At 71.4% G+C, this 5000-nt stretch overlaps 1 non-coding gene across 1 annotated transcript; it reads left to right on the top strand.

Annotated features, from left to right (window-relative positions):
- The first annotated feature begins 1042 nt into the window (after positions 1–1042).
- On the top strand, positions 1043–1161 carry LOC135889604 (5S ribosomal RNA). Its single transcript, XR_010561947.1, has one exon. It is a non-coding gene; the product is annotated as a 5S ribosomal RNA (ribosomal RNA).
- The last annotated feature ends 3839 nt before the right edge of the window (positions 1162–5000 follow it).

The following is a 5000-nucleotide window of genomic DNA, read 5'->3' on the forward strand; positions in this document are numbered from 1 at the left end:
CAGCCCGCTTCCTCCGGGTTGACCTGGTGGCCGAGCGGGGACTTGGACAATCTTTCGGACTTGGAAAAAAAAATTTCAGCCCGCTTCCTCCGGGTTGACCTGGTGGCCGAGCATCTCACCGTCCCCGGACGCAGCGAGGGACTGCCTCCCGGCCGTCAGGATCGGGCCCCTGGAAGTCTGGGTGGGGTGCGGGGGGGGGGGGGGAATTGCCCGACGCCTCCGAGGAGCGCTACCGGGGCGGGCCGGGCCCCCCCTGCTCGAAAAGGAAAAGAAGGATCGGGCCCACGAGAGACAGGGACCCGGCCGCCAGGCAGGCCGACCTGGGTTCACCGTCCCCGGCCGCAGCGAGGGACTGCCTCCCGGCTGACTGGATCGGGCCCCTGGAAGTCTGGAAAAAGTTTAACCCGACGCCTCCGAGGAGGGGGCGCCCAGGGAAGGAGGGAGAACCGGGTTGACCTGGCAAAGCGGCCACCAGGTATACCAGTTAAAACCTATGGGTTGACCCGGTGGCCGGAAAGCATACCGGCCAGCCAGGTGAACCCCGTTCGATTCCACGGGTTGACCTGGTGCCCGGGAGGGGACTCGGACGGTTCCCCCCGGGGTACGCCTTCCTCGGCCCGAAGGAACAGGGTGCGAACCAGGCGCGGGGGCGGGGCGGGGAACCGCTGGAACCGCTGGGGGACGGGGGACGGGGAGGGGGGGAATGGATCGGGCCTGCCGGGACCCGGCCGCCAGGCAAGCCGCCCCGGGCTCACCCTCCCTGGCCGCAGCGAGGGACTGCCCCCCCCCCCACCCCCGGCTGACAGGATCGGGCCCGCTGGAAGTCCGGGAAAATATTTTTCCCGACGCCGGAGGGAGGGGGGGGGGGAGGGGAAGGGGCTCTGACGGGCCAGCCCGGGCCCCGGAGCTTGAAAAGGAAAAAAAAGGATCGGGCCCGCGAGAGACGGGGGCCCTGCCGCACGGGGCAGTCCGACCGGGGCTCGCCGTGCGGCAGGCCCGGGCGCCGGCAGGGGAAAGCGGGCGAGGAGGCGCGGAGCCGGGTGCCTACGGCCATACCGGACCGAACGCCCCCGATCCCGTCCGATCTCGGAAGGTAAACCGTCCCGGGCCTGGCTAGTACTTGGATGGGTGACCGCCTGGGAATCCCAGGTGCCGTAGGCAGCTTTTCCCGGTCCGAGCCAGCTCTCTCTCCTTTTTCTGGGGAGGAAGGAGAAGGGGGGGGGGGGGCGGGCCAGAAAGCCCCTCGTCGCTCCTGCCGAGTCGGAGGTCGCGGCCGCAGGTCACGGGTCGGGGCGCCTGGGGTCCGGCTCCCCCCAACACCCACCCGGCTTCCTCCGCGGAGGACCCCCGGCCACCGAAGCCGCTGGGGGAGACCCCGGGCATGGGGCGGACTGGCCCGGCCCCTCCCGGCCCCCCTGCGCCCGGCCGCCGGCCCGCGGGACCGCCCCGAATCCCCCCGCGGCCACCCAGGCGAGGCCTGGCCTGGAGGGCCCCACGGCGGGTGTCAGGCTCCCCGCCGCTTGCCCCACCGGGGACCCACGGCCACCGAAGCCGCTGGGGGGAGACCCCGGGCATGGGGCGGACTGGCGCGGCCCCTCCCGGCCCCCCTGCGCCCGGCCGCCGGCCCGCGGGACCGCCCCGAATCCCCCCGCGGCCACCCAGGCGAGGCCTGGCCTGGAGGGCCCCACGGCGGGTGTCAGGCTCCCCGCCGCTTGCCCCACCGGGGACCCACGGCCACCGAAGCCGCTGGGGGAGACCCCGGGCATGGGGCGGACTGGCCCGGCCCCTCCCGGCCCCCCTGCGCCCGGCCGCCGGCCCGCGGGACCGCCCCGAATCCCCCCCCGGCCACCCAGGCGAGGCCTGGCCTGGAGGGCCCCACGGCGGGTGTCAGGCTCCCCGCCGCTTGCCCCACCGGGGACCCACGGCCACCGAAGCCGCTGGGGGAGACCCCGGGCATGCGGCGGACTGGCCCGGACCCTCCCGGCCCCGCTGCGCCCGGCCGCCGGTCCGCGGGCCCGACCCGAATCCCCCCGCGGCCACCCAGGCGAGGCCTGGCCTGGAGGGCCCCACGGCGGGTCTGCAGCTCCCCCCGGGCTTCCTCCCCCGAGGACCCACGCCCCCCCTGAGCCGCAGGGGGAGACCCCGGGCCCGGGGCGGACTCGCTCGGGCCCCCCCCCTGCGCCCGGCCGCCGGCCCGCGGGACCGCCCCCGAATCCCCCCGCGGCCAGGCAGGAGAGGCCTGGCCTGGATGCCACGGAGGACCCGCGGCCCCCAAAGCCGCAGGAGGCGCCCCCGGCCCCGGGGCCGGTAAGCCCCGTGTCGCTCCCCCCCCCTCACCCCCCCACCCCCCCCGCGCCTCGCTGCCGGGCACCGGGCACCGCCCCAGAGTCAGCCGCAGCCGGCCGGCCTGAGAGCTGCCCTCCTGTGTGAGACTACGTTGATACTAACCGGCCATCAGGCAGGTCAACCCCATTGCTAGACCTGGGTGGACCTGGTGGCCGAGCGGGGACTTAGGAAATTTTCCAGCCTTTTCCCGGGGCGTGACCTGTTGTCCCGGTGGGGACTTTGAAAATTTTACAGCCGCTTCCCGGGGCTTGACCGGTTGTCCTGAAGGCCCCCCACCCCCACCCCCACCCCCGGGCTCCTGCTCCCCTCTCCCCAGCCTCGGTGCTCCGCTCCCAGCCTCGGAGGCTCCCTCTCTGCGGCGGCTGCATCGCGTCCGAGGACGCTCACCCTCCGGAGGCTGGCTGTAAAGCCTGACACCCACCACCGCCGCCGCCCCGATTCTCCGAGGGGCGACTCTGAGGCCTCCCCCCACCCCCGGACCACCCTGGAGACGACTGCTAAGCCCCCACCCCCGGCCAGTCTAGGGGAAGACTGCTAAGCCTCTCCCCCCCCTGCCCCACCCACCCACACTGTCTGGGGGATGACTATTAAGCCTCCCCCCCGCCCAGCCTGGGGGAAGACTGTTAAGCCTCCCCCCCACCCACCCTGTCTGGGGGACGACTATTAAGCTTCCCCCCCGCCGGAGCGCCCGGGGGACGACTATTAAGCCTTCCCCCGGACTGCCCGGCGGACGACTGCGAAGCCTCCCGCTCAGCCTGGGGGAAGACTGTTAAGCCTCCCCCCCACCCACCCTGTCTGGGGGACGACTATTAAGCTTTCCCCTCCGGAGCGCCCGGGGGACGACTATTAAGCCTCCCCCGGACTGCCCGGGGGATGACTGCGAAGCCTCCCGCTTTGCCTGGGGGAAGACTGTTAAGCCTCCCCCCCCACCCACCCACCCACACTGTCTGGGGGACGACTGTTAAGCTTTCCCCCCCGGAGCGCCCGGGGGACGACTATTAAGCCTCCCCCGGACTGCCCGGGGGACGACTGCGAAGCCTCCCGCTCAGCCTGGGGGAAGACTGTTAAGCCTCCCCCCCCCCCACCCACCCACACTGTCTGGGGGACGACTATTAAGCTTTCCCCCCCGGAGCGCCCGGGGGACGACTATTAAGCCTTCCCCCGGACTGCCCGGGGGACGACTGCGAAGCCTCCCGCTCAGCCTGGGGGAAGACTGTTAAGCCTCCCCCCCACCCACCCTGTCTGGGGGACGACTATTAAGCCTTCCCCCGGACTGCCCGGGGGACGACTATTAAGCCTCCCCCGGACCTGCTCCATCTCGACTATTAAGCCCCCCTCTGTGGTCCTCAGGACCACTGCCGCGCGGCCCGCGGAGTGGGGTGACACCCGGGCCGCACAGCAAACCGGCCACCAGGTCAACCCATTGAATCCAATGGGTTGACCTGGTGGCCGGAAATCAAACCGGCCACCAGGTCAACCCATTAGATTCAGTGGGTTGACCTGGTGGCCGAGCGGGGACTTGGAAAATTTTACAGCCGCTTCCCCGGGGGTTGACCTGTTGTCCCGGTGGGGACTTTGAAATTTTTACAGCCGCTTCCCCGGGGGTTGACCGGTTGTCCTGAAGGCCCCCCACCCCACCCCCTCCCGGGCTCCTGCTCCCCTCTCCCCAGTCTCGGTGCTCCGCTCCCAGCCTCGGAGGCTGCCTCTCTGCGGCGGCTGCATCGCGTCCGAGGACGCTCACCCTCCGGAGGCTGGCTGTAAAGCCTGACACCCACCGCCGCCGCCGACCCGACTCTCCGAGGGACGACTCTGAGGCCTCCCCCCACCCCCGGACCACCCTGGAGACGACTGCTAAGCCTCCCCCACCGGACCGCCCGAGGGAAGACTGCTACGCCTCCCGCCAGCCCTTCCCCGCCCAGCCTAGGGGAAGACCGCTAAGCCTCCCCCCCCGCACAGTGTCTGGGGGACGACTATTAAGCCTTCCCCCCCCCCCGGAGCGCCCGGGGGACGACTATTAAGCCTTCCCCCGGACTGCCCGGGGGACGACTGCGAAGCCTCCCGCTCAGCCTGGGGGAAGACTGTTAAGCCTCCCCCCCACCCACCCTGTCTGGGGGACGACTATTAAGCTTTCCCCCCCGGAGCGCCCGGGGGACGACTATTAAGCCTTCCCCCGGACTGCCCGGGGGACGACTGCGAAGCCTCCCGCTCAGCCTGGGGGAAGACTGTTAAGCCTCCCCCCCACCCACCCACCCACACTGTCCTGGGGACGACTATTAAGCTTTCCCCCCCGGAGCGCCCGGGACACGACTATTAAGCCTTCCCCCGGACTGCCCGGGGGACGACTGCGAAGCCTCCCGCTCAGCCTGGGGGAAGACTGTTAAGCCTCCCCCCAGCCACCCACCCACCCTGTCTGGGGGGACGACTGTTAAGCTTTCCCCCCCGGAGCGCCCGGGGGACGACTATTAAGCCTCCCCCGGACTGCCCGGGGGATGACTGCGAAGCCTCCCGCTTTGCCTGGGGGAAGACTGTTAAGCCTCCCCCCCCATCCACCCACCCACACTGTCTGGGGGACGACTATTAAGCTTTCCCCCCCGGAGCGCCCGGGACACGACTATTAAGCCTTCCCCCGGACTGCCCGGGGGACGACTGCGAAG

The sequence above is a fragment of the Emys orbicularis genome, chromosome 15 (genome assembly GCF_028017835.1).
Source record: "Emys orbicularis isolate rEmyOrb1 chromosome 15, rEmyOrb1.hap1, whole genome shotgun sequence".
Taxonomy (NCBI): domain Eukaryota; kingdom Metazoa; phylum Chordata; order Testudines; family Emydidae; genus Emys; species Emys orbicularis.